We start from the raw sequence: 7033 nt of genomic DNA, 5'->3' as shown, positions 1-7033 counted from the left end.
CTCCAAATTCCTTAAAGTGGCGTCGTTTTTCGCCATGTATGCCTTCAATAGATTCTCTAAGCTATTGGATGGTTCCGCTTGGGTTGGTTTCTGAACTTGTTGGGGGAAACTATGTAGCTAAGTTGGTCTAGGTTGGATGTAAGTGTTACTTGTTCCAACCCCTTGGTTACTCCAGGAAAAATTCGGGTGATTTTGCCACGATGAGTTATAAAAGTTGGATTGCAGCCCTTGCCTCCCTCGATTTTGGTTTTGGTTACCCACGTAATATACAGATTCGGGGTTCGATGGACATTCTTCAAACAAGTGTCCTTCCCTACAATACACACAGGCTATATTCTCAAATTGGTTAGGTGGTTGGGCTGCAAAACTGTTAGACTCATTAGTGGTAAGATTCTTAAGCATTGAGGATATTGAAGATACCTGAGATGCGAGTGAAGTGAGAGCGTCCACTTCTTGTATTCTAGTGACTCATATTCCTGATGTTGCTTGATTGGTTGGCCATTGATAATTGTTGCTAGCAATCCTTTCAATAATTTCGTAAGCCTTATTATAAGACTTAGAAATGTAACCACTATTAGCAGAGGCGTCCACTACCATCCTCGTGTGAGCATTGAGATCATTATAGAATGTCTTAAGTTGAATGCAATGTGGGATTCCATGACGAGGGCACTTTCGTAATAAATCTTTTTACCTTTCCCATGCTTCATACAGGGACTCATCATCCATTTGTTGGAAGGCAGTGATCTCATTCCTCAACTTGGCATTCTTGGTCGGCGGGAAATACTTCATGAGGAATCTCTTGACTAACTCTTGCCATGTAGAAATGGACTTCGGTGGCAATGAGTTTAACCAAGCACGAGCTCTGTCCCTTAGTGAATATGGGAATAACTTCAATCATAATGCATCTTCGTGTACTCTGGCTAACTTGAAAGAATTGCTCACTTCCATAAATAGTCTTAAGTGAAGATGAGGATCTTTAGTAGGCATTCCACTGAATTGGCCCATAGTCTGAAGCATCTAGAACATGACCGGTTTCAGCTCGAATTGTTGTGCCTCGATTTCAGGTTTCCTAATACCCAGATTAAAATCGTTAAATACTGGCACGGCATACTGTCGTAAAGCTCTATCCTTATCATCAGCAATAAGGATAGGATTCTGAGCAAGGTTTGCTCCATTTCCTTGATTCATATTCTCAAAGTTTATCTCTTCGGTCCTTCTCTAGTTCGCTTGTCTTCTTTGCTGTCGAAAGGTTTGTTCTATTTCAGGGTCCACAGGGAGTAAGTCGATAATCTGGTCAATACTCATAAACACCTGAAATAATCACAGAAAGATTAAGTAAGTAAAGATTTAAATAGGAAAATAAATAAACCAAAATGTAAAAACAGATTCACAAATAATGGCTCTTTTTAAAAAAAAAAGTCCCGGCAACGGCGCCAAAAACCTGGAACGACGACAATGTGCAAGTGTACACAATCGCAACAAGTAAAAAAGTGACAAGTAAATGTCAAGTTATCGTACCCACATGGACTGTAAAAAAGAATATTTATGAAAGTAAGTTTAAGCACTTTAATCACAATAATCTTGCAAGTTATGCAAGGCATATGTATCGCCAAATACAATGCTAATCTAATCTTTAGCTCCCTTAAATGAATTAAACATGCACTGATTAAGTACTGTGTCCATTAATTTCAATTTCAACACGTTTACATAATTAATTCTTTAGTTATCTTACAATTGTAATGTAAAAATATCTTAATCATGGTTTTACTTAGTCAAACATTTTACCGAGGCCTATAACAGCATAAACATAAATTTAACAAATCAAGAGGACAGAATGCAATCAACCCAACACGAATTAAATTCAAGCTAAGCTGATGAAATTAACCATTCCAATAGCATAAATATTCATAGATGTGTTCATCAAAAAAAATTAAAGAGATAAGGAACAAGAATCAAATCCGGTGGTTTTCGCTTGACTAGGTTGCTCCGTTCTTCCTTCTTTGTTGTCCTCACCGGTCAAGGCTGCTATGAACATTCAATTGCTGCTCCAAAATGGTTGAAGAATACCCCTTTCCTAAGAGGAGAAATCGGCACAGAAGCAAGGAACTTTGAATGGGAAAATGAGAGAAAAAAAGTGAGAGAGGATAGAAGAGTTGTGAGAAAAGAGATGTGAATGAGGGATGATTTGAATGGGAAGCAAAGGGGGGTTATATAGCTGAGAATGGATGATAAAAATAGCGAATTTCAGCAGCCAAAGAGCCCCCTCATGGCCGGCCATCCTACATGGCAAAGCTGAGACTTTCAACTTTGCTAAAATTAGCCTGGGACAAATTCGTAAACCCTTAATTTAAGGTGAGGTTTGAATGCAATTTGGAAGTCTTCCAAGGGCCTTTTTGCAGCTCATTTAGTCAGCTAAAAATGCTGACTTGGGTCAGCATTTGAACGGTTTTGGGCTGCCCAATTGGTGGCTGGTTCAGTTCGCTCAATTTGGTTCAACTGGTGCGGTTCAACTGGGCCCTTTTTCCATAATTAATTAAAATTAATTTATTTAGCCCAAATTAAATTGGGAATAAATTAAAATTAATTATATTATGAATTAATACACATATTTGGACCGTCCTAGGCTGGAAATATTTTTCCTTGTTACTTCGAACTGCTTTTCGGTTTTGTTCTTCTAACGGTGTCTGTCGAGTCAATTTTCGCCATTTGTACGAATCTGTCAAAAATAATCAAAATTCAGTAAAAATAATTGTAAAATTGACTAAAAATTAATATGTTCAAATTTTTAATAAAATTTAATTATTTTATAAAAATTAATTATTTATGACAAAAATTCTATCGAAAATGCATGATTTTAAGTAAAATTAGGTATGAAAAAGTATATAAATCTTTGTGTTTCAACCAGTATCGATTATTTCAGATTGGGATCCTAGATTCATGTCTCGATTCTAGAAGAAGTTGCATGAGGCTTTGGGAACTCAATCTAATGGTCAGTTAGAAATGGTCATTCAAATATTGAAACATATGTTGAGGAGTTCTGTAATCGACTTCCAAGGTAATTGGGAGGAGCATTTTCTGATGGTAGAATTTGCCTATAATAACAATTTTCAGTCAAGTATCCAAATGGCACCTTACGAAGTTCTTTATGGTCGTAAGTGCCGCTCGCATTTATGTTGGACTGAAGTTGGCGAAAGGAAGTTTATTGGTCCATAATTTGTTATGAAAACTGAGGATAAAATTTGGTTAATTCAAGAAAGATTGAAGGCAGCTTCTGATATACAGAATTCATATGCCAATTTGAAGCGCAAGGACACTGAGTTCAATGTGGTGCATTTCATTTTCCTTTAGTTCTCTCCATGGAAGAAAGTTTTGAGATTTGGTCGAAAGTGCAAGTTAAGTCCTATATTCATTGGTACCTATTGGGTGCTTAAAAGGGTTGGTCCTGTGGCTTACCAACTTGAGTTGCCACCTAAGTTAGATCGTATTCATGATGTGTTTCACGTCTCGATGTTAATAAGGTATCGATCTGATCATTAACATATTATTCCAGTTGATGAGATAGAGGTTAGACTGGATTTATCGTTTGAGGAGGAACTGATTCGAATATTAGAACGTGAAATCAAAGTGTTAAGACAAAAGCAAATTCCTCTAGTTACGGTGCTATGGAGAAATCATGGCATCAAAGAGGCTACTTAGGAGTCGGAGGACTCAAGTCGGCTTCAGTATCCTCATCTTTTCAAAACATGTAATTTTGAGGACAAAATTTCTTTAAGGGGGTAGAGCTGTAACATCCCAAATTTAGCTCCAAAAAATATAGAAGTATATTAAAAAATGGGGATATTAAAAAATGGGGAGTTGACCCAATGTTTAGTTATTTAATGTGAAAGCATGAAAGTTAGTTGGAGGTCCCAAATTCAAGTCTCATCTCTTACAAAATAAATTGATTTTTGCAAATTCCTTTGTTTTTTTTTTATCTGGTGCCATCCAAACCTAGTAAACCTAGGTATAAATACATTTTTTTATCAAAATAATCAGCCTTTGAATCCCTTTTTCCTCTACCTTAGTTGTCCTTAACCCCCTCTCTACCTTAGGATCTCACACGTTCATTTTTTATGATCATGTGCATTTGAAATTATTATTGAAAATGTTTGATTGTGCTATTGGTACCTCTATGAAATTGCTAGTATGAACACTTAATACTTGCTTGTTTAGTCTCACACTTAACACTTAATACTTGCAGATTCACAAATAATGGCTTCTTTTAAAAATAGTCCCCGACAACGGCGCCAAAAACTTGGAACGACGAAAATGTGCAAGTGTACACAATTGCAACAAGTAATAAAGTGACAAGTAAATGTCGAGTTATCGTACCCACAAGGACTGTAAAAAAGAATATTTATGAAATTAGTGTTAAAACACTTTTGTGATGGAGAATATTTTGGTTTAAAGACGATTAGAAACTAAGGGTTAAAAACTAAGTAAAAAAATTTAAAAATAAAAAAGGTTCTAATGCACGATTTCAAATAAGGTTTAATCAAGATGATATAATTGTGTTGAATTAATTACATTCCTTTAACTTAGAATTATTAAACTTATGTTTAGACTGCTACGAACAAATTCACGGCAACTCGGTAATTTGCTAACTACTGCTCATACATACTTATTAAATTAATCAATCTCTTGAACATTTTTCAATGTCGATTAATCAATCTTTACAAGCATATAAAAGATCAAGTGAGGTAATAGAGTATTTCTACCTTGAAACAGTTTAATCACAATAATCTTGCAAGTTATGCAAGGCATATGTATCACCAAATACAATGCTAAATTAACTTCAGCTACCTTAGAAGAATAAACATGCACTGATTAAGTATTGTGTCGACTAATTACAATTTCAATACAATTTAATAATTAATTCATTAGTTATCTAACAATTAATATTGCAAGAATAACTTAGGCATGTTTTTACTTAATCAAGCATCTTACCGAGGCCTATAACAGCAAAAACACAATTTTAATAACTCAAGCAGGCAAAATATAATCAACCCAACACAGATTAAATTGGAGATAGATTGATTAAAATAACCATTTCAATAGCATAAATATTCATAAACATGTTTTTCAAAACAACAACGAAATTTAAAAAGATAGGGAACAAAAAGCAGATCTGGTGTTTCTCCGTGGCTTGACTGAGTTCTTCGTTCTTTGTTCTCTGTTGTCCTCGACTATCAAGGTGGCTTATGAACACTTTAATTGCTCCTCAAAAATGTCTGATGAGGACCTCTTTCCTAAGAGAAGAAATCGACACTTGAAAAAAAGGGAAAATGGGAAGGAAAAGTTGAGAGAAAGTGAGAGAGGGGAAGAGAGAATGAGAGTGTGAGGGATGCGTTGAATGATCAGTAAGGGGTGGCTTTTATAGCTGATTGTGGCTGCTAAAAATAGAAAATTCCATAAGCCAAAGATACCCTCCTTGGCTGGCCACACACATGGCAAAGTTGAGAGATTCAACTTTGTTCAAAATAGTCTAGGGCAAATCCATAAATCCACATTTTTTGGAGGGGTTTGAATGCAAGGTTGAAATTTCTTCAAGGGCTTCTTTGCAAGCTTATTTAGTCAGCTAAAATGCTGATTTGGGTCAGCATATGGATGGTTCTGGGAAGCCCAATTGGTGGCTTGTTCGGTTCACTAGATTCGGTTCAACCAATGCGGTTCAATTAAACCCTTTTTTTTCATAATTAATTAATAATAATTTATTTACCCCAAATTAAATTGGGAATAAATTAAAATTAATTATATTATGAATTAACACACATTTTTGGACCATCTTAGGCTGGAAATAAATTTTCCTCGATGCTTCAAATTGCTTCTCGATTTTATTCTTCAAGCATTGTCTTCCAAGCCAATTTTTGCCCTTTGCGCGAATCTGTGGAAAATAGTCAAAATTAAAAAAATTAACTATAAAATTAATTAAAATTCATCATGTTCATGTTTTTAACATAATTTAATTATTTTATAATATTTAATTATTTTTCGACAAGAATTTAACCAAAATAACATGATTTTAAGTTAAAAAGGGCACGTAAAAACACATAAATTTTCATGTTTCCACTCCTTCTCAGAATCAAAGCCCAGCTGGGGGTCAAAATTAGAGAGGTAATAAGGGTGCTCAGAGGTGTCGTAATCAGAATCAAAATGGGAATGGTAATCAGCGTCAAAGAGCACTAGCTCAAGGTGCAAATTGAGTTGAAGTGAGACAACCTAGCTTGGTTTATGCGGCTAGGTGCCGAGAGGATAAAGATGCATCTGACATCATGGCAGGTACCTTCACTATTTACTCGATACCCTATTTTACTTTGATTGACATAGGATCTACCCATTCGTATCTTGCTTGTAATGTGGCTGTAAAATTGGGGATTGGGGTAGAGGAAACTGAAAACATTGTAACTGTAGTTAGTTCCTTAGGATCCTCCACACTTGTGAATAAAGTTTGTAAAAGTTGTCCTTTAGAGGTTCAATGAGAGGTATTCCTTCCTGATTTGATGAAACTTCCTTTTAATGAATTCGATTTCATTTTGGGGACGGACTGGTTGGTTTAGCATCAAGTTTGATTAGATTGTGCATTGAAGAGGGTGACTTTGGTGACTGAGTCTGGGAAGGAAGTTATTATGGTAGGGGAACTTCAAAATTATCTGTCCAATGTAATCTTTGCTTTAGTAGCAGAAAAGATGGTGCGAAAAGGGTGCGAAGCGTTTTTGGCTTATGTCTGAGATGCGAGCTTCATTGACCCTATGGTTGAATGTATTTGTATAGTAAGGGAATTTCTTGATGTATTTCCTGATGAACTCCCAGGGTTACCTCCAGAGAGGGAAGTGGAATTCAGAATTTAGTTATTGTTCGGAATGGCACCAGTGTCCATCGCTCCCTATTGTATGGCACCAAAAGAGCTTAAGGAGTTGAAGGTGTAGTTGCAAGAACTATTGGATAGGAGTTTCATTAGACCCAGTGTTTAGCCATGGGGTGCACCGGATTTATT

At 35.8% G+C, this 7033-nt stretch overlaps 1 non-coding gene across 1 annotated transcript; it reads left to right on the top strand.

The window, feature by feature from the left end:
* Nucleotides 1-652: 652 nt before the first annotated feature.
* LOC128034167 (small nucleolar RNA R71) lies at nt 653-759 on the top strand. The gene has a single exon (XR_008190299.1). It is a non-coding gene; the product is annotated as a small nucleolar RNA R71 (small nucleolar RNA).
* The last annotated feature ends 6274 nt before the right edge of the window (nt 760-7033 follow it).

The sequence above is a fragment of the Gossypium raimondii genome, chromosome 10 (assembly GCF_025698545.1).
Source record: "Gossypium raimondii isolate GPD5lz chromosome 10, ASM2569854v1, whole genome shotgun sequence".
NCBI lineage: Eukaryota > Viridiplantae > Streptophyta > Magnoliopsida > Malvales > Malvaceae > Gossypium > Gossypium raimondii.
This window is presented reverse-complemented; position numbering and strand designations above follow the sequence as displayed.